This window comes from Sturnus vulgaris, chromosome 2, assembly GCF_052056855.1.
Source record: "Sturnus vulgaris isolate bStuVul1 chromosome 2, bStuVul1.hap1, whole genome shotgun sequence".
Taxonomy (NCBI): domain Eukaryota; kingdom Metazoa; phylum Chordata; class Aves; order Passeriformes; family Sturnidae; genus Sturnus; species Sturnus vulgaris.
This window is the reverse complement of record NC_142244.1, coordinates 82492403-82516174: the sequence shown is the minus strand read 5'-3', so window position 1 is coordinate 82516174 and position 23772 is coordinate 82492403. Positions and strand designations below refer to the sequence as shown.

The window sequence follows — 23772 nt, the reverse complement described above, 5'->3', positions numbered from 1 at the left end:
AGTAAGAATTTGGAAGAAAAGGCTAGGACAAAACAGAGAAAGATTACAAATAGTTTTAAATATGAAGATCATGAAGAATACTACAAATGTAAACTGTTAATAAGGAATCACATCAGAAACTCTTAGCTATTTATTTTATTTTCAATCCAATAAAACTATGACTTAAATAACAAGACCCCTCAACAGGTGAAGCTTTTGTCAGTGGAACTGTAAAACACAGTGCCTCATAGTACCTAAATCTCTATCTTAAGTACACTTCTTCGTATGTTAATTAGGAAAGAAGAAAAGTTATGTTGGATAAGTACTTTTCAATATTCCATTCCAAAAGACTGAGAAAAAAAAAAAAGAAAAGAAAAAGAATGCCACAATTTTAAAAGACTATTCATCAGTACTTTGTAGAAGTTGAGTATTTGATATGTGAGTAAACTGTCAGGTGTAGTGGTAGAAAGTTCACTGAACACAGTTCATAGTTAATTTCACTAGTCTCATTAACAGCTTGGAGTTTAAAGAAATTATTTTGTCAAACTATTTTACTATAATTTTGGCCAAAGGCAATACCTTATTAGTCTATAAGACATCTCACTAAAAGACACCAAAGAATACTACAAATCTACATATATTTCATCATCATAATGGTGAGCTGGAGATATATCACATATTCTAATTTAGTAATTGAGAATAACAATTTGGAAAGTGGCATTACTTTTCTCCGGTCATACATGCTTCGTATAGGTGATATCAAAACAAAATGCACCAAAGAAGGGCAAAGGTAGTAAGTATCTTGTCCTAAGCTGTTGGCTCAATTTTTCATGTCAATTTGTCATTCAGAATAGACTCACTCATCTCTCTTTGGGCTTTGGCAGAGAGTCAGGTATTTTTTCAAATTCTGTGTCTCTTGCCAGAATGTCTCTGAATGTTTCAGGCAATTTTCAGATTTAATTTTTGTTTAAAACTGCAGTGCAGATATTGCTCTTTGAAGTAGTCCCACATCTGAGAAAACCTCAATTCTACTGTATCTTACATTCTAATATAGCCTAAAGAAACTTAAAAATGAATTTGCATCATGTTTAAAATACACATCAATATTAAAATTTCGTTGATTTATAAATCATTACAGTACACGACAGAGTAAAGAGAGGATAATTTGATTTTGATCCTTTCAAATTCTTACAGAATGTAATGGTATTTTCCATTTCCTATTTTTTTTTAAAAAACAGTAATTACAATATCAATATAAGAAATTAGGAAATAGATGTTCTTAATTTTAATCATGAAAAAACATACACGATAGGTCATGATGTGGGGATATCAGTGTCTAATAACCATTAGAGCTACCGTATTTAATACAGAAAAAGAGATGCTACTACAAATATGAACACCACTCAAGTTCTTTGGGTGATTTAGACTTTCTCTTCCATATACAGAATACACTGTATTCGCTAGCAAAGTAAATGAACATCAAGGCTACTTCAGACATGATTGCTAATTCTTGTCAACCCCTTCTCTCTCTTCGTGGTACCAGAAGAATTTTTTCTTACATTTTTCTCTGGTGCATGGTGTTCCGTAATAATAAACTGTTGGAGGCTGTGAGAATATTTTGTAAAAGTTACATCATTTTCAGTCTTCTTTCAAGCTCTCCCATGCATCATGAAGAGTAGATATGGCAGAAAGCTTGAAACTCATACAATGCCTTGGATAAATATATACATATTGGTCTATATATTGAACAGAAGGTGGGTGAATGTAAAACTTTGATCTTCTGCTAAAGGCCTTGATCTTCATGGTAGAGCTTAGTTGACATAACAATGCCCTTTGGAGTTCACCTGGAGAGGGATATTCACCAGGAAGGGAGAAAGTTTAGTGCTCATTCTTGTTACCCACAGACAAAGCTTTATGAAACATGTCTTTCTTTGCCTCCACAACAGAAAATACTTACAACATGAAAAAACAGAGTTTCTATTTCAAATTTTGGACACAAATTGAAATATGGCAACTAGAAAAATACTGATTGGTCAGAGAAAATGTAATTTATCTCCTGCCTATCTACATATGTAATTTATATCTCAAACATAGACTTCAATGATTTTGAGCAAGGACTCTTATTTCTCAAAGCTACACTTGCATATACTCTGTTAGACAGTCACTGTACTGTACCAGAAAACATTTTATGATCTGACAGATTTCAACTTGTACCTTTCCTCAACTCCACAGCCTAAGATATAGGCAAAACTCCATCTTTAGAAAATCTTGGAAGCACTGTGCCCCACACATACATAAATTAAAACTCCCCAAACAAATACTTCTGTGAGCAGAACTAGTGCATTTCTCTGCCATGAAAAAAAGTCAAAACCCATCAACCTCTGCAGAGCATCCTGCAAGCCGAGTCTTTCTCTGCCAAACCACGCTGATTCCTTTCACAAGGAGTCTCTGTGCATTCAAATGAAAGCAAAAACGTTTTTTACTTTGTTTTGTTGCATTTCTGTTCTTGATCTCCATATATTTGCTGTATCTAAATATATTACTCTGGTGAATATACTCTCCATATATCTTTGATAATTCCAAATAACAATAAATCTACTTTTTACATATATATTTAAAATCTCATTCAAAAAGTAACCTATACAATAAGTAAAAGTATCAAAACCATCAACAGTCATTGAACATTTGAAGATCACTGAAAATTTCTTCCTCTTGTTTTTATTGATTTTTCTAGGAGCAAGAAAAAGTATAGATCCTTGAGCACATATCTTTTTAAAATATTTTTTAGTTTAATTGAGATCAGAGCTAAACAATCGGATTCATAATATCTGTACCTTTTCTTTTTCTCTTTTTCTCTTTTTCTCTTTTTCTCTTTTTCTCTTTTTCTCTTTTTCTCTTTTTCTCTTTTCTTTTCTTTTCTTTTCTTTTCTTTTCTTTTTTTTTCTTTCTTTTTTCTTTTCTTTTCTTTTCTTTTCTTTTCTTTTCTTTTCTTTTCTTTTCTTTTCTTTTCTTTTCTTTTCTTTTCTTTTCTTTTCTTTTCTTTTCTTTTCTTTTCTTTTCTTTTCTTTTCTTTTCTTTTCTTTTCTTTTTCTTTTCTTCTTTTCTTTTTTTCTTTTTCTTTTTTTTTCTTTTCCTATATTTGTTTGCCTTTTCTTCATCTGAACTGTCAACATCTTACTAATATACAGATCTAAAATAATTGAATATTTTGCTTTACTTAGATTGCATGTCTTTGGCACACCTGAATAAATAACAGTATAAACACCCTGCTGCTGGTTTTAATTGAAATTTTACTTGGATTTAAATGGAAATGGAAGAACATAATGGTGTCTGAATGTAACTCCATGTTACCATAGGCTTCTTTATGCACTTAGAGATCTTGTCATGCTACTGGTGACTTTTGACACATTCCTAGCTAAACAAATATTTTTAAAAATTAATGCATATTTCAAAGCAGCAGGAGATAATTAGTAGCATTAATGAGGCCACTCATTGGATTGCACAACAATATCTTTCACAGCAGGAGAATCAGAGTGTGTGTGTGTCAGGGACACTTACCCTTGACATTTTCTAATTACTTTTTGTAGGTTTTCTTAACTCACCTTAACTACCAGGAGACATTGACATTGAAGCTGACCATGGTGGTCGCTATATGCAGTCAGTTAGAAGACTGTCAGACACAGAATGTTTTAGTACTAATAGAGGATCAATGTTGATCTTAAAAGAATTTATATTCTGGGCTCAAGTATTTAAGAGTTATGCCATTATATAAAAATCTATTTGATTTAAACTCGGGTTTATATCAATAGCCTAGAACAAATATACATTGTTTTAAGCAAGTGCAACTGTGCCATGCAACCATTTCATGGTCTCACTTCAAAAATGAAAAATATTTGGATTATAATCAAACTTAAGTAATTTTTGAAGATTTTTATAGATCCTACAACATCCTATAGAAATGAGCAAATTATTTTTTAGTTATTTGCCCTTTAACTAACTCAGCTTCTTTCAGATTTTATAGTTTTATCCTTTACTTCAAAAAAAATCAATTAAGGTATCATTGAGTGGTCTTAAAAACTCTGAGTCAGCGTAACTGAGACACCTTAAATTTAAAAAAATCGGTATCTTCATGTAATTAAATAAGAAAAATTGAAAACAAAATTCTCTCATAGCTACATTTTCATTTCACTTCTCTTTCCTTGAAGGAAAGTGAATGATGTGTCAAGTATCAAGCAGAGGTTTTCTTTTGTTGTTATGTACCTCCACACCTTTTCCCTACTTTCTACATACTGTGTTATTAAAATTTCTGCATCTAACTCTTGGTTTTACCGTCTGTACATTTCAAATTTTCTTCTCGTTGTCATGTTATTAACTATTTTTGAAACATCTGTAAAGCATCCTTTTTCCATGGGGATTTGTCTCTGATACCTGCTGAACACTCTAGATGATTTTAAGGCAGATAAAATACATTCAGTAATAAAATATTGGAAGTAATTATAAAATATTTAATAATAACAGTCTTTTTTCTTGAGTGCAATTGTTGTTTTATTTTATATATTTCTAATCACATTTTCTCCCTAATAAACTAGTGGACTGCTTTTAATTTTTCCATTTTCTGTTCACATGTAAGCAAAAATACAGGTGCAGAAAATGCCAGGAGAGACAAGAGAAAGTTAGATAACAGCATAGGGAGCTCTTACGCTGTGTGCAATCATTTATTATTAAGCTAAAGTTAGCAATAAGGGTTCTTTTGTGCCTTTGTGATATAGAAAATAAATTACATTCTTCTTGTGATCAACCTGTTACAATTCAGAAATATTTTCCTTACAGGGCTTCCCTAGACAATTACCCACCTCAAAAGACCCTGAAGGATACAGTATAGACACAACATACACATTGCTTGACTGAGAAAGTACCATTGCTATTCTTCAGTACACCCACTAAAATTCCTAACAGCTCATGCATACCAAAATAACAAGATAAAAAATTTCCCAGGGTCACATCTTGTGTGAACAGCAAGTGCTTTTTTCTGTTTTAGAGCCACTAATATAAAAATATTCACAGATAAAAACTTTTTAAAGCACAAAAATGTAAAAAAACAGGCATATCTGGCACATTTTCTGTTGTGTCTCTTGTCTTTAACAAGTACAAGCTCTTTGAGCAGCTACTTGAAAAAATTTTCCGTGACTGTTTATCTTTCTATTTAATTCTAAATTATTGCAGTTATTTAATGATCTGAAACCGTTTTTTGCCTTTGCAAGGGAAGTAAAACAACAGAATATAATGAAGTTTATGGTAGTATCCAGGATTAGTGTCTTATACAGACTTTGTACCTGGCTTTATTAGAGCATCTGATTTTGTAGCTAATTTAATAAGAGCAATTCTACCAAGAAAGAAAGAAAAAAAAAAGGATGAAATAACTTCTACCCACTAAGGAATTGGTACAATAAAGGAGAAGGTCACTTTTCAAACGTTTGTCCTATAGTCTATTTTTATTACAGAAGCCTTACCACTCTTATTCATACTTGAAAACTGATTTGATTAACTTCTGAATTTCATCTGACACATGGCTGTAACATGCACCCCACCTGTTAAAAACAGTCTTGTGGAAAACATTTCTTCCCAATTCAGAAGGCATCTAAAGAGCAGGCAATTTACTTTCCAAAGTCGTATTGCCCCTCCATGAGGCACAAGTGCCATATTGATAAATTTACATTCCATTGAATAGACATTTGTTTAATTTCTCAGTTTCTCAGAATACAAACTGCTTCCTGAAAAAGTAAAAACTCAGATTGCTCCCTAAAGGTCAGGGGAAGTTTATGTGATCTTTTTTTTTTTTGGTTGTTTTTTTGTTTCTTTCACAATAATGCAGTCTTGTCTCTAGCACAAGTGAAGGGATATCAGACAAATGGATTTTAAGTATGACATTCAACACATTTTAGTATTTGGTTTGCCTTCAACCCTTGCTTTTCATGTCCTGGGAAGAAAAGTTTGTTATTTGTCCATAAGCAAGCATTATTCTTTCTTTTCCTGGAATTCTTTTACAAAATACTTATATAAGTATTTATTAGTATTTTTTCTTATATCTTTCATTCTAGAGATTTTTTCTGGTCATGTCGAAAAGAACTGGAGTCTTATTTTTCAAATCCTAATGACCTGGTAGCAATCAAAGGATGCTATTATTGTTAAGACCATAGCATTTAACTTAACATTCTTAGGGCTTTTTTTTCTGAAAATATGTGAAAGTTAAAATCACACACTAAATGCCAAAACGCAGTCCCACTGTCATGAAGGGAAACTCCAGCACAAATGGCCCCCTGTTGATATCCTTTCTCATACTAATGAGTGGTCTACAGTTAAGTTTCACTTTTATCAAGAGAACTGCTTGACCACAGTCAGTACTAATGGAAGTAAATTGACCTTACCTCTACTAGAGTTAAAGCACAGACACATACACACACAAAATCAAAGCATCACAAAGACCACATTCAACCTTTGAAGGCATCTAAGTTAAGGCTTAGAAATTCTCCCTGGAGACCTTCAAACATTACTTTTTCCTTTCATTTACTGTACTGGGACTTAGCAATTTACCTGTAGTTTAAAAGCATAGATCCAAGTGCCTAAATTAGGTATATCTGGTCTTTCCCACATTTTAAAAAATGTTGATCTTATCTTCCATATGCCTATAAACAATTTGAATTCTCCTAAATGTTCCAAGGCATATAGACTTATTAATATGATAAAAATAGAAAAATAAAACTGAGAAGAATATTTCAGCATGTAATGGCATTGTGCCTATAACTATACAAAACCTAAAATCTGAAATTTCTTCAGGTTCCATTTTTAATTTCCCACATGAAATTTAAAAATAAAAGCTTTTGAAAAAGGATTTATATATAGGGTTACTTGTATTTTGTGTTGGATACACACACATACACATATTCAATCCACAAGTTTTCAGTTTGCAAGTATGAATGAATAATTTAGTGCTGTTTTTTCAAGAAGACAACATTTTCTCAGCTAATACAATGCCAGCCATATGCACAGGTGAGTGTAGTGTAATAGATATACCTGTCTGTTAAAGGCAAACAATTCAGTTGGTACAATATACTTTGCAAAACTGAGGCAAAAAAAAATCATTAAAGAAATTCATACAAAATCTTTACTTCCCTGAAGCACTGCACAACCCTTTATGAAAGACAAATTCTAACAGCTTTGACAAGAGGATGGTGATATTAATCATAATTCAAACAGCAGTAGTAACTGATGCTGTGAGGAAAAGATAGCAGCTGGCGTAGTCCAGAAAAGACCCTAATTTTGACATTTCATTCACCTCTGCCTGGGCAAAGGTGGCTCAGCAATATACCATTTGTCTTCATCTGTCTTCCCATCGCTGCAAGTTGACAGGATAACAGCATGGTTGCTTGGTGGCCTGCAATGGCAAACTGCCCTTTATCTACCTAATCACAGTTCAGTGTAGCATAAGGAAAGTAATTTTGCAGGTGTGTAGCAGAATCTGCATCGTCCTGGCCACCCAGTCGTGGGATTGCTTTACAAGGTGGATCTAATCACAGTGAGATATTTCCAGTCGGCTACTGATGGCTGCCAGCCTTTGAAGCTGCACTCAAGTCAGATGTAAATAACATAAAATGAAGGCACAGAACATTAAAGGCAGAAACTATGTAAAACCAGTTGAGCTGATTAGTACTAAATTACTGATGTTCCATCTGCTGGGGTGGTAATACTTGTTTTCAAACTGCCTGACTGCAATGCTTCATTTCACAGAGAGCCCATGTTTGATGGGCCTGTAGGGAACACTTAATAGACACTGACAATGGAAGGAGATAGTGACAAATACATAATTACTCTTTGAAAATGCAATGTGTTCATTAAGAAAACTAGCAATTTATTTGTGGTTCAGAATATATATATATAACAATATATGTTCCCACATATGCATAGACTCTGCAGACTTGAGAGCAGAATTAAGGAAAAATTCTTGGATCCTCACCAATTTGAAAAACAAGAAAATCTGTAATAAATAGATATGTGGAGCATATAACTTAAGAAAAAGCAAAAACAAAACCAAAATTGAACAAAAAACACCATAGACAATATCTAATCTGTATATAAATTTCAATATATAAGAAATTGACTTTGACATTTTTTATGTTTGTTCAAATACCTCAATTTATCCATATTCTCCAGAAAAGATTGTTTTTAAGAAAGAACTAGCAACACTGTTACTACTGGCATACCCTTACACAATGTCCCAGCTGTAATACTAAACACTTAAAATGGGATTGGATTCTAATGAAGTAAACTGTAGGAAGTAGAATTAGGAGCAGTGTCAAGCCACATTATGACATAAAAGGACGATGGAATATGCTAATACCTTACCATCTGGCAATTAGAATTCCTCCTCCTTAGATCTGTCTCCCACAAATACCACAAATACCATCATGTTAGCTCCCACACTGCTCTTCATGATTAAGAATTCATTTTTCCTGTTCACTACATAACTCATTTTATCCTTAGAGCTGAGTTAGTCCTGAGTAATTCAAAACGTCTCTCATCTTGACAAATAATTCTTCTAGAAGTAAGTTTCCAGAAAAGTCAGATTTTCTAGAAAAGTTATGACTAAAATTGTTCCAGGAGACTGCTGAGAAATTTGAAATGTGTTTCTGTTTGGACACCCTGTGAAAGGAGAAGTTCTATGTATTTTTTGTCAATATGTTTTGTTGCTGCAAGTTACAATTCCTAATGTAAGCCATATTGTGCAAGTTACAATTCCTAATGTAAGCCATATTGTTTAGATTTTCTTCTGCACTGAGCTGGGAAAAAGCAAGGAATAATGATCCATAAAAGAAAACAAATAAACACCAGGCAGTAATCTTATTCAGACACAAACAGTAAAAGAGTGAAGAACTAACCTTCCTCATACATTCTGGGTGAATGAAAACTTTGTGCTTATAAAGATAATGGATGCTGTCAAACTGAACAGCAATTTGGAATCCAGTCAAACAACCAAAATATTTTGTTATTCAAACAGGTGTGGTCTGTGGAAAAAAAATAAAAACACTGATATAACTCTTTGATATATATTAATATAGCTAATAACACATGAGAAAAGGATGGATTGTACAATCAACTTAGAAAAAACTTTGACAATTAATATAATATTTTAGTTTGGAATGAAGATGACTCCATGCATCTCGTGTAAATAAATGAAACAATATCCTGTAACTTTCTGTTACAAAAGAAATAGAAGAAAATCTGAGATTTAAACTAGGGAAAGGAGAAACCAAGAGAAATCCCATGCTCATGCACACACAGCACAGAAAGTTGTTGTACTGAAAAAAAAAATTAAAAAAAATAAAAATTAAGAACCCCCTGAAAAGACAAAGTTTCAAAGTTGCTGTCTTGCTCATCTGGGGTGCAGCAACTTTGATAACAAGAATGTTGCCACCTGTACAGGCAGAACTAATTCGGTAAAGCAGTCCCTGAAATGCACAGCCATTTATTGGAAACAAAGTTATTTTAAAGCTGGGCTGCAGTGTCCTGAATATCAGAGATAGCTTCAGATTTGGGAATCAACCTCAAGCAGACCATAGACATAAGTCATTTAAAAACAGGTTGGATAAAACCCTGAAATGTGCTAAATTAAAATTAAAATTAAAATGATTTGGCTATTTATATACCTTTTAAAATAACATAATGTCTGTATTGGGATTTTACCTGGTCTTAGTGCTTAGACACCTGGCAATTGAAATTATGCACTGCTGTAGTGTCCATTGTTAATTAAATATAACTGTGAAAGTTATAAGTGCATTAAACGTACCTCACCTGAATTCCAATTTATGTCCCATTTGTCTTTGCAGAATGGACTTTTAAAGACAATTTAAAGACAAATGATGGCCTCTCCAGCATTCAGCTCCCTGGTAACTAAGAAAAATGTTGAAAGAAACATTTTCTTCACATAAAAAGTTTGTGCTTCAGAGAAATTGTAGCTTCCTTAGATGTCCAGTACATGAGCAAATCTAACAAGAAAGGAGCAAATATTACACTGCCAGAAGGCTTATTTACATTTTAGAACTATTAAGAAAACTGACAATGAATGTGTGATTTCAAATTATCTAGTCTGTGGCCCTTATTTGCAGCCTAATTCAGTTATAGTGAAAATTTCACCAATGCCAGAATTGATTGGATAAAAATAACAGATATCATTAGATATCATTAAAGGTTTTGAACATTTATTAGTTATTTTAAATATGCTAATATGTAAATTGTGATTTTATTAGATAATTTTACTTAACATATTAGATATATCAAGCAAAATGCAATAAATACAAAGTAATATTGTACAGTAAAGGATAGCAAGCTTTGTAGTATATTCCCTACATTACTTTTACAAGGAAAAATTGCATTTTCATGGCTTTTGGTGCCTCATTTTTTATTAGCATGCTATTGCTGAAATTACGATATATAAAAAAATCTTAGTAAGGGGAAAATAATATTTTTTTCAAAATGGTTGCAAAGTCAAAGATATGAACTACTTTTTGTTTATACTCTTAGCCACTAGACAATGATCTCAGTTCACAGATATTTGAAAAGTCCTTAAACATTAATTCCATTGGTACAATGAAAAGATCATGAGGAAATAACTTCTACCTCTTATCAGGGTGTCAACGTTGTAACTGGGAAACTTGCTTGTTTGTTGAAACTTGATTTCCTGTGATTTTCATTTCCTCATCTGTGCATTTCTGAACCTTTTGCAAACAGAAAAGATATTCCTCTAAGCTTAAGCAAGATATGAGAATAACAAAAGGGCAAAACAACTTCTCTAAATTTCCCATCATTATTACAACATGTAAATATAATTAACACCCACACACAACCACTTGACTGATAGTAGACATATTTTATAAACTATGTTAGGGAGTAGATGACACATTTCTCAGTCAAATATGTACATACACACACACACACACACACACACACACACACACACACACACACATATATATATATATATATATATATATAAGAATAATTATAAGGAATCATTATATTTCCACAGGAAAATAATTTGGTTCCCGATGTCCATTTTCTCATATGGGAGTCAAAAATATAAGAACTTTTATTCCTTCATTCTCTCTCTTTTACTTTTCAAACTTTAGAGAGCAGACTTCTTCAGACTTCTTAAAATAATGACTTAGATATTATTATTATTATAGACATTTCTATTTCTCCTTCCTAAAGTTTCCATCCTATTTTCATTTTCCCTGATCCAAGACTATTCCTCTTCATGCATCTTCAAATTCCTTTGTCAGAAGAAAAATATGTAAAAAACTGCACAAAAACACAAGCAATTCACACCCAAGTGTTGAAAACTCAAGTATTTTTTACAGAAAGATCTCCAACAATGACATGAAACTTAAAATACCTTCAATGTGTCTTATTACCATTGGTTTTGTAGTAGGTTAACTTTATTCACTGTAGCCAAAGCCAAAGCCAAAGAAGGGCTAGCATTTGAGCAATAACCCAGAAACTAGCCAAATTGAAATAATATGTTTGTCTTGTTAGCATTGTCAAAAAGGGAAGAGAGAAAAAGGTCAAAGAACATTGCTGCTGATTTCTTTTTTTTAATCTCAGAATTGAATTGCATGATCATACTATATTCCTTTGTTTGTAAAATGCATATTCCCCATATAGTCTTTTTGTAATAATGGGAAGATATTGTATTTAAATATTGTATTTATATGCCAGAAAGAAGATTTTTAGCAGTTTTATTATTAATCAATATTTTTCATTGAATTGTTATCTCTGATGGAAAAATCTAATATATCAAAGGTGAACTGTGTTCCATAAGTATACTTTCATTCTAAAGGTTCTGAATGGAATCTAAATGACTATTCAAATAAAGCTGTTTACCTGGCAGACATCTAAAACTGGATTTCATATAATCAAACCTTATGATCTTGGAAGAATTACACTTAAAAGTGTTTGAGACCTAAGTAAAAACATATCCCAAGCAGAATACATCACAATATCATATCTTGCTATTATAACAGCAATATTTTTACTAACTGCATAAAATGAATATCATTGGAGGAATTGAACAAATTAGCAAGATATTTGGCCACATTTTACTGATTAAACAGGTCAGTGTTTTTATTTTACTATATGGAGGGGAGAATCTCTTCATATGGAATTCTGCAACTTAAGTGTTCATGTTTCATAAAAATCAATATGTTCCCTTAAAATCAGGATGTTCCATAGAACAGCTCCCAAAACAACTATATTTAAGTCTGTTTTACCAGATTTTGGAACTGAAGTGCAAAAATATTATTTTATAAATTTTGTGCAATGTTATATGCACTGCGTGCAATAAAGCACAGTTCATAACTAAATCTCAATAATTTAAAATTATCATTGGTGAAGCAGAAGGCAGAGACATTCAGTACCCTCTTCATCTCGGTTTTTATAGGTGTACATTGTTACAGCCATTTCAGGATCCTGAAATCAGTGGGTAAGGAAAGTGTGGGGTAAGGTAAGCTTATCCTCAATGCAGATTAGGCATGACCTAAAAGAACTGAACACATAGAAGATGGGGATGGGAACACTCACAAGTGCTGAGGGAGCTGTCTGATACCATTGCAAGCCCACCCTTGATCATCTTTGGAAGCTCATGGGATCAAGGGAGGTTCCTGATGACTGGAAGAGAGAAAATGCTCTCTTTCCAGGAAGAGCAAGAAAGAGTATTGAGGAAACTACAGTCTGGTCAGTCTGACCTCAAGAAACTGATGAAACAACCGATCTAGAAACAGTTTCTGAATATATGGAGGGCAAGGAGGTGATAGGGAATAGTCATTGTGGATCTCTGAAGCAGAAATTATTGACGCCTGACTGACCTTATAGCCTTCCACAATGAGAAGACTGGCTCAGTAGATTAGGGGAGAGCAGTGAATATTGTCTACTTTAGCAAGACTTTTGACACTGTGTCCCATAATTCCCTCACAGGCAAATTGATGAACCATGGGCTAGAAAAATTAAGAGTAAAATGATCAGGAAATTTGCTGAATTGCTGGGCTCAAAAGGTTAGCATCAGTGGTAATGAGTCCAGCTGGAGGTCAGCCACAAATAATGTACCCCAGGGGGTGATATTGGCACCACTACTATTTAACATCTTTGACAATCTGGACAATGGGGCAGAATGCACTTACAGCAGGTTTGCAGAAAATGTAAAACTGGGACAAGTCTCTGATACACCAGATGATTGGAGAAATGAGCTGACAGGAACGTCACAAAATTCAACAAAGGTAAATGCCAAGTTCTGCACCTAGAGGGGAATAATGCCAATCACTAGTAAACATTTGGTCAAATTGGTTGGAATGCAATTTGGCAAAGAAGGGCCTGATGGCCTTGTGGTTGCCCACCAAGAAGCACAGCAAAGGCCAGTGGTATCCCAGGCTGAGTTAGGAAAAGCTTCACCAGCAGGCCAAGGGAAGTGATTATTCCCCTCTACTCCTGATGAGACACGTCTGATGTTCTGGGTCAAGGCCAGGGCTCCCTAGCTCAAAAGACAAAGACACTTAGTGGAGAAAGTCCAGTGCAAGGCTGCAGAGATGAAGCAGTTGTTGGAACATTGGTGGCATGAGCTGAGGATAAAGCTGGGAGACTTCTGACTGGAGTGGGCTCATGAAAATCTCATCAATATGTATAATTACCTGATGGGAGAAGCCAGACTCTTCTTAATTATGTCTAGTGACAGAGCAAGACTCAGTGCACACAAAGTAAAACACAGACAATTCCACTCAAACATTATTTTTTTTTCCTTGTGATTGTGTTCACACACTGGAACTTACCTATGCAGGTTGTGGAGTCTATATCCTTGGAACTATTCAAAAACAAACAGGCACAACCCCTATCAATTTGCTCTGGGTTACCTTGCTCTGAGCAGGAGGGTTGAACTAAGTGAAGTGATTTCCAATTTCATTCATTCTGTGATTCAGTTACCTCTATCCTTCCATGTTCTAATGGGGCAGTTGTGTCCATGCTGTGATATCCATGAGCTTAGTACTCATTTATTTATTTTATTGCATTTTTTAGGTATCTTATACTTTGTTAATTTATCTTATACTTTGTTAAATTATGAATAAAATATGAGTCCTTTAAAATGGAGCTTTCCTACTTGCTTTTATTTAATTAGTGAATTATGAAACATTTCTATTCCTATTTAAATTAATATTTAGGATTAAAGGAAAAAATTCTTATGCTCAATAATGCAAATTTGATGTGTGCAAATAATTGAGAGATTTAAAACCAGAGTTTCTTTTTAATAATGAGTTTATAGATAAAATTCAATTACTTATGTACTTAAGATAGAAGAAAATATTTCTTTTTTTCCTTGTTCATGTCTGAATTAATATGAAGGCAATGAACCAAATCTCACTCTAAGATACACAGGTATAAATTATATTTCTAGTTTCTGTACTTAATAATTCATAAAATTAAATTTATAAATAATAAATTTCCATATGTGTGTATGTAAAAATAGAACTTAGCCGGGAAGAAGGTCAGGAAGAAGGTAAAATTTAAATGCCCTCTAATTATAAAAATAAGCTATATTCAGCAGTAGAAAAAAAAAAAGATTTCCAGCAGATAATAACTTTGGTCAACTTCAGTACTTGGGAAAAATTTCTCTGGAATCCATAACTGCTGTGGGAGCAAATAGCTAAAATATAACTTGTTTTGTTTACCTAACAATAAGAAGATTGAAAAATTATCTGTAGTGATGTTATTGTCTTATTCTAATAGTTAGAAAAGGTTGTACAACTAACATTTGTGCTAATTCTAATATTTCCCAGATTCATCTTAAACAGGAAATATAAAAATTATCACTAATTCAAAATCATCCTACTTTATTGCACCTGTGTTTCATTGCTGCATTTACATTCATCCTTCTGTCCCCTTTAATTTTTTGCTCTTATTGGCCTTCCCCACTGAAATCATAGGAATATTTATACTGTCAGTGACAATTCAGTTTCTTCTTCTACAGTGCTTTGATATTTGTGAAGAGACTCATCTTAAATGGAGCTCACTAAAATCCAAGCAGAGTTACAGTGAAACCTAAATCACTGCTGATTTCTTTATTACTCTCCATTTAATTATTGGCTAATTAGTGATAGATATTATGACTTGTATATTGTCTCAAATATTTGCAAACTTCATCAGAATGAATTTAAAAATTTCCTCTGGGTTTTTTTTTTCTTTTCTTCTGTTCCTCTCTGTTAGAGATGATTGTCTGGTTTTCATCTGCTTTGCTTGCTTCCATTTGGCATAATTTAATGTTGCTGTGATTCAGCATTACATTGATTCAATTTCTGAAGAAGACACCTTCAGTGCTGTCTGTGCACAGAAACACTAGACTGGCTTAATGGATGAAAATGACCCAAAATTATTTCTTTTTCCTGTTGGATTTCAGCTTTACCCTCTACAAAGTACATTGACTACTGGACATCAGTCATCCACAATATGCTGTTTTACATGGTAGGAGCACTACAGAACCATGCATGATCCAGATTTATGAAAAAAATCTACAGTAATGAATTTATTTGTTTTAGGAGGTCTTTTAGATGGATGTACTTTAACATTTCTAAAATCTTTATTGATAAGTTTTGCACACCTTCTGCAGATACCACCACTACTACTTCAGGCAGAGAGCTTCAAATTTCCTTCTATATAATTGTCCAAAACCAAGATTTAATTGAGCCAAACTTTGGAGAAATGCTTTGGAGAGATTGCAGGGAAAGCTCTTCATGTCTTTCTAAGTAAATATGCAGTCTCCAACTCAGAGAAAGTAATTTCCACTGCTCTCAAGCTAATGGAGATAGAAAACCAAGGCATAGGGTACACAGCTCCACTCCAAAATAGCATATTTGTAGTTTTCAGAAGATCTGAGAGCTCTGCAAAAGGGTTTTTCACATCACCATCTTTTCTGAGGTTTCCCTTGATATTCTGTAGCTATGCAATTCATCTGCTTGGGTTTGTTGAATAAATAGTGTAGACAAACATGATGTTCGTGGTTATTACAGGGCTTCCATCTTTTACTCAGCAATTAAGCAAAAAAAATAAAAGGGCTTTGAATTCACAATTATTTAGTATGAATATGCTTTCATGAGTTAGTCATCAGAATTGGCACTGCTACTCTTCGGGAATGTATTCTATTGATGGGTAATGAAACAGCAACGGTGCCACAGTGGGGAAGGGAAAGTCAAAAGATTGTTCTCAGTCTGGTTTACTTGATTAAGCAGTAGCCAGTGACATGGTTTAACTGCATTTACTTAAAATTTTTTTTATAGTTATGATTGATTGGTGGTGGCTAGGGTGTCAGCAAAGGACCAAAGACATCAGCATTCGTTATGATTTGGGGGAATGAAAGCCAAGATAAAGCGTGGGCAAAATAAAAACACCAAGTCACTTGTAGGCAGTAATCTACATTCAAACTAGACAATAGGGCAGACACTTCTCGCGCCATGGATACTCTCACCCCAGTGGGCATGCTACGAAAAAAGACACATGAAGGGCAAAAGTTTCATGTTAAAATGCAGGACCTTGTTTCTGCAGACAGAAATATGGTTATGAGAAAAAGCAAAAATCTAGGCAGAGTGCACTGAGATAAACATGCCTCGTGATACCATGAAATTGAATCAGTTTCAGATGTGGTAGATTGCCCAAGTACAGAAAATGATGAGAGACTCTCTATCAATCTCAAATACCTCCTGAATCTTGAAAGACTTGGGTGAAGAGGATCAGCCTCTCCCCTGTCAACTGTCGAGGGACAAATTCTACCGTCACATTCTTTCTAGGAGATGAAATCTCTTGGAATAAGTGTCTGAGTCACAGGCATCCCCTAACCATTTCATCATCATCTGTATCCTAACAGGCCTATCCAGCCTCTCCTTTAGTGACTTTTACCTCAGCAGAATAACTTGGGATTACTGACTCCCATTTTCCTTCTGAAAGGCTTTTGAATCACCTCTAATCTTCAGTACTTAAAGTTTGTCAGGGATATTCTTCAATTCGCAGTTTTCACATGTTGTTTTAAGGAGCCTTAGTTCCATATTTCTTTCCTTCATTGCCTTTCTTCTAAATCTTTTCTGTTTAAGTCCTTTGGTCAGGCATAATAAAATCTAGTCTATTGACTAAGATGTTCATTTATGAAGCAAATATAAGGTATGATATAAAAATACATAATCTCTGTAGCCACATGCAGGGAGGTATTAGGTAAAGCATGTCAAAAGAAACAGTTGACCACATTTAGTTTATTGATACTTTACATTTTGTTAAGGCCCTAAAAGCAATGTAATAACCAAATTATTTAGTATGTGCAAGTTAAATTGATCAATATAAAATAAAATATAAAAGAAAAAAGAAGGAAAACGAGAAGGGGAGTAAAAAAGTAGTAATAGAAATTCATATAAAGGGTCATTTGCAAATGTGTATTACCATTGACAGAATAGACCTTCTTCATCCACAGAGGGAACGTCATAGCACAAAAACTTTAAAAACTCACAAATCAACAATCAGGAAAAATGTTACAACTGGAAGAGCAAAAATTTGTGTAACTTCTCTGAGCTTGACCTCAGCAAAAGGTTTCTCTAGAAAATTTCTTCTCCCTCTTCTTAAAATAAGTTTAACTGGTATAACCAAATGCAAATAGCAAAGCAAGTTAAACAGAAAGAGCACATTCTTCTAACTGTCTAAGAGTTTCTTTCAACAGGTTACTAAACTGAAATAAAATATTTGGTTTAAATAAGCATTACATAGCATGCCCTCAATTTCACTGGTCTAGTCTGTAAATTTACTTTTAAAAGCATGAGTATTATGTTTAGAAAGGGTGAGGACAGGAACTGCAATAGAAATATCCACATTAAATGCATATCATAAAAGAAAATAAGATACAGTTTTGTGTTTTCATAAATTTATGGCATTTAAAGCCAGAGTAATATTATATTGTGTCATTGTGTCACAGGCTATTCTTTTTCATCTCACTAAATCTACTTAGAAGAATAACTTGTCTTTGACTGAAGCATAGGTTGTGTTTACCAAGAACACCTCTTGCAGAAAAACATTTCATGTTGATTTAAAGCCATTAAGAGGTGGAAAATCAACTACCTTGTTCAATAGTCTTTCTGAGAGAGTAATATCTGTTTGTTTAACAGTGAGTGTCTTTATCTAGCAGTCAAGCATGTGGCTTCAGCATCAAACTCCTCATTTTGTTGTCTTCTCCTAAACTAGAAAAAATTGCACTATCCATTTGCATTACTGTTTTTATCTTTAGAAAGTATTTACTGCATATAAGTAATCTTTTGATTTAATGTTATACTGAATGTCAGATTGTAGAATATCAATATTAAATAATTTTTCTCAGATTTTTAATAACCTTCTTAAAATAGGAACATAATTTTTTCAATGAAAAAAGTAATATATCTCTCACTAATGAAAAATTATTTGTCCACTTAACCACATTGCCCCACTAGAGCAAAGATGAGTCGTTAGTTTATCCCAACAGTTTTTCCAAGTCACTGTCTTTTGGAGAGCCATTACATCCTCTGTCATTATGAATACTTTTAATATGGAAATATATTCAGTTACCTTGATTGATTTTCTTAACTTTCACAGGACTTTATACTTTTTGACCTCAAACCTGAAAAAATGAAGTGCAAAACTAAAACAGCAAAAGCTGCACAGCAAAACCTAGCAGGAATCTTCCCAGCTGCACAGACCAAAAAGATGTAAGCCATTTTATTTATGAATAAGATCCTATAGGTGTTTTTTCTGAAATATTTCTCTTGAACTCATTTCATTTTGAATTTCTGTAAGAATGCCAGTAAATAAGTCTTTCAAAACTCAAACAAGGCATTTTCTTACATATGGAATTGGCAGAAAATGCTAGTAATATTTTACCTTTAGAAATCACTGTAGTAAATGAAAATTATATATATGAATTTAATTTATTCAACACAAAGTCAGAGAAATATTGGAAAATAATTTCGTTTTTTCTGATTTCTGTGCCTGACTTGCCTTCTAAGTGCCTTTTCAGGAATATCAAAGCATACTCAAGTTATGTGAGACCAAAAATTCATTAAGGAAAACTGAGCAATTTAAATTAAACAACTTAAAATGTTGTTTGGGTGGTTTGTTCGTTTTTGTTTGTTTTTTGTAGTCTTGCTTTGTTTGTTACAAACCACCTGGCGTTGGCAAGGACACTTTTCAGTAAACCAGACTACTCAGAGCCCTATTCAGTCTGGCCTTGAACACTCTTATACAATCCTTTCTTCCTATGAATTCATGGAAAGCATTTTACAGCAATGAAGAATGAATCTGCAAGTCAGCCTGAAAATAAGAAATTGCAAATTAGTTTCTCCAAATTAGTGCCTGTAATGGCAGTTGTATAAACAATGTCTAAGTGAAGGTGAGCCATTGTCACATCTAGAGTATCCTCAATGTCATTCTTAATTCACTTTGTTCAACATGAGAAAAAAATAGCAAAACCTATGCAGTAGAAAGTCCTGCATTTCATCCAAAGGATTGTTCTGTGCAGTTCCCTATTGATTACCTTCGTATATTTTTAGATCTCAAGAACAGAGGACTGGAAGTGGAATATACTTTTACAATTTTTTTTCTCACTAAAGATTTTATGCGAATTACCTATTTGAATTAAGTTTCTGCCTGAGTGTTTCTTTCAATTAATTCCATCCCCGTGGATGGACTCTCTTTTTTCAGCTGTCTAGGATATGTCTCACTTGCAGATAAATTCACACAGAAAACTTAAAGACAGTACATTAAAATTAATTCTGACCTGTTCAGAGGTAAGGAGTCTGCCCTGGAAAATGTCTCTATGGTCAATAGACCTTTGGCATCTCATCTTCTAAAGATAGCATCTTCCATTCCTGGAAAAAGGCCAGGTAGCCTGCACATGTGGGAAGGCAATGAGGGCTCTGGCAGGGTGCCAAGCTACCTGATTGCTTTCTCTTGTGTCCCACACTTTTTCGAACAGCCAACCCTCGGAAAGGATGTTCACTGATCTCTAGAGGAAGCAAAATTTCCGGCTCAAAAATCAGTCTGCAAAGAACAAAAGAAGGCAATATGTTGCTACAGGGCCTTACTATGTGGAGTTGATTCAAGTTTCTGTAAAATACAGTTGGTTCTAAGCATTTCAAGCTGCAGCTGCCCAATTACTGGATTCATGGATGAGTAGGTTAATGCAGAGTTTTGTTGTCTGTGTTTGGTGCTGAAACAAGCTGCTGGTCAGCTTGTTGAAACAAGGTTTCCATGTTCTTTTCCAATTCCTTTTAATTTTCCAATTTTGGAATAGAGTTACGGGAAGCATGACTTGAAACCTGCACTTAGAAAGTCTTCGTATATTGTCTTTTGGATAAATTGGCTAAGACTGACATTCCACAGATACATGAGTTCCTGCAGTGGTTGTTACAAGAAGAAATTAATGAAATTATTTTGATGACTGTGTTCTTTAAAGTACACCTCATCTTCCTTAGAAAATCCACCCAGAAATAGACCTGAGAGATCTGAGAAGGCATCTGCAGCTCCATAATTTTGGGATTCATTATATGTAAATTCTAGGTTAGTGCTTATCTGTTTCAGGTGGCTGTGGTTTCCAGGGAGATACACCTTAGAAGTGTCCTTCTCTTTTTGTTTCCTTTTTTTTGCTGCTTGTAAAGGATACAAGAGGATCTACCTCATCTTTTGCCAAGTGTCATTTGGGAACCTTCTTGTACAAGATTATTTTTGAGTGAAAAATATCTAGGGGCTCTCTGCTACTTTTGCAGAGCCAACATATACTGAGTAGCATGCCTACCTCTTGTAGGCTTCTGATATGCCTCAGTTATATTTAAATTTTATTTATATGCTAATAATATGAGTTAGATATTCAACTATTAAGAAAAAAAGGCAAAAAAGAAAACTAAGAAATTCTTATTATGACTGATTTTGGTCTCCTTAAGACTCTGTAAAAAGATGTGTTCAAGAGGTAGAACAAATGAAAGAGAAGATAAAGTATAACCTTGTCTAATGATATAATTTTTAAAAATACTTTGACCAAGAGCTAAAATAGATTTCAGAAGAATTGAAAGCAATATGATGAAATAAATAACTTCTGAAATTATTTTTCCATTACTGGGAAAAGACTGCCCAAAATGATCCAACAAAGTGCCTTCTGCAAAAAGAAGACCACAAAACTGTTTAATTAATGTGATTTTTGGTGAGTCTGTCTCTGAACAAAAGTCAGAATTCTCAGTTCATATGAAGTTATAGTATTTTTCAGCATTTTAAAGTATTGATTTACGTGGTCTGCAGTCTTCTGGACTTTAATATAATGGTTGGGTCTAGTAACCAAAGGCAAGTAATTTTTTTCATTCAAAGGGGTAGTAGAGTATGAAAAAAAATGAGGCAAATTAAGACATGAAGCAATACAATTTTGGAAACCTGAATTTTATTGTATTTTTTTAGTCTGTGACTTGTTTATTCTCCTTTACTATGGCTACAGAGAGAGTGTGTTGGATATTATTAGTTAAATGATACATTCTAAAAGGTACAGAATCCTCTTTCGGAAACTGCATTTGTTGATGGACCACCACCATCACTTATTGGTTTGAGAATTTATAGGTTTTCTCTTGTGCTTACAGTTCGATGTATCTGTGTGCAAATGACATTTTGGTAATTGAGTTTTAGTTTCCAGGAATATTAAACTATTGAAACTATTTAAACTATCAAGCAGCTTTGACATTTGACAGTCAACATTTTCTGCATTATGACATTTGACTGTCAACAGACTTTTCATTCCCATCTGAAAACTCGATTTCCTTGGAAATCTCCATAATACAAGTCTGGGGGTTTTTATTGTTGTTTTTGGGGTTTTTGGTTGGTTACTTGATTTGTTTCAGGTTGGGTTGTTTTGAATTGTTTTTAAGGAAACAGGGTAAAGAGGTTTTTAATCTCAATTCTTTCATAATTTATTTCAGTGAACTGTAAAGTACATGTCAGATTCAAGGCTGTCCAGCATCTGCACTCCAAACTAGCAGTCTTTATTCACTGATAGTCATTTCTGAAACTCAAATAATACACAGGGAATGAGTGCAGCACGTGTGAAGACATACAGACAAACATGCAAACTACACTGCTTCCCTAATTGAGAGAAGCATCCTGCCTATCATATAGGTATCCTTAGCAGCTACGTATTTCAGACTTGGTAAGGATCAAAACTCTTCTAGGTCATAAGGAAGGACTGTGGAGTAGAAGACACTTGGCATTGTTGTATAGCTCTTTTCACAGCTTCTCTTGTAACTACGGCACAACTTTCAAGCAGTGCTCACTGGACGATTGAGTTGGGGAAAATCCTGATTTAATTTCCAGTTTACACAGCAAATACAGTATTTTTTATAAACACATTGCTTCTTTGTTTGGTGTTGAGCCTACATAGGGTATGCAACTGGTGTATTGTGACTCTTGTCAACGAACATATTTGTCTCATTTTTACCTCCAAAACCATGCTCAGCTGAGGTTTAACACAATCTAGAGAAAAAAAATTGAGCTTGAATATGATTGAATCAGGCACCTAGTTCCCTTAGCACTGTACCATGGGCTTTTTGATAGCTCAGCCAACTGAGATGTAGATTTCAAATGCACATATCATGCTCTAAAACAGAAGAATGAATTTGTTGACAGCCTACTTTTGCACAAAATTTTAAAACCTTGTGGTTGTGAATGCAGTAAGTTTCATGCAAGCAGTAATTTAAATAATTAATCTCTTCCTCATTTTTACCCAACTTTGAACTTTGGCACCCTACTTACCTCAGAAAGAATCCTGAATCCTAGGAGGGTCATAAAAGATGAGGAGGGGAAAAAAGAAAAAAAAAAAAAAAGAGGAAAAATATAAAATAACCTTACATTTACTAGTAGAATATAGGTGTGATACTGTTGACATAATCGTCACAAAGTTATCAGGATAGGATGATAGGCAGAAAAAACAAATTCTCAAAAGGAAGATCCCAATTTTTACCAATTTTCTTGTATCTGGAAGACACAAAATATCTTCTCATCACACTGTAGCTGTATATACATGAGAACTTCTTCTATACTTAGGCAAGTTCAGCATCCCTTGACTGATCATTTTTAACAAATATTTTTATCTTTATTTATTTTATTCTATTTAATTTTTTTAAAATTTTAATATAAATAGATTTGGTCAGACAAAAGTGATAAATATCCCAAGGCAGTGATGCATCCAAAGAATTGTTATCGTGTTTCTGATGTGGCAGTGTGATTCTTGGTTGATTTGAGAGTCATGTGGCTTTCAGCTAATATGTGAACACTGCAGAATAATAGGTACTGCTAAGAATAGGCTGTTTAATCCAAGCCCTATCAAAGAAGAAAGACTCCTAATAATTTCACTAGTTCTTTGATTGGATCTGAACCAAAGCTATTGCGGGATCAAGGTGGGAACTGAAGCTCAATTTTATGTTTTAAATTAGGTGCTTGCTATGCTGTTACCTGAGAAAATTGCGTATATTCCTGATTGTGAGAAGATGCAAGGACATTCATAGGAATACATATGTGGAAAATCTTTAAGGCCATACAACTTCTCTACACAACAGAGAATTTGAAATAATGAAAAAAAATCAACTGCCTTTTATCAGTGGTTTTTCTTAAGATAAATATGTTAGACCTAATAATAAAAAAATTCTGTCACAAAATAAAACAACCATACAA

The 23772-nt window shown here is 33.7% G+C and overlaps 1 long non-coding RNA gene across 1 annotated transcript; it reads right to left on the bottom strand.

Annotated features, from left to right (window-relative positions):
• Positions 1-9831: 9831 nt before the first annotated feature.
• Positions 9832-20091, bottom strand: LOC148224870 (uncharacterized). Its single transcript, XR_015801984.1, has 3 exons — positions 19847-20091; positions 10651-10748; positions 9832-10019 (listed from the first exon to the last, which is right to left on the bottom strand). It is a non-coding gene; the product is annotated as an uncharacterized LOC148224870 (long non-coding RNA).
• Between the last annotated feature and the right edge of the window lie 3681 nt (positions 20092-23772).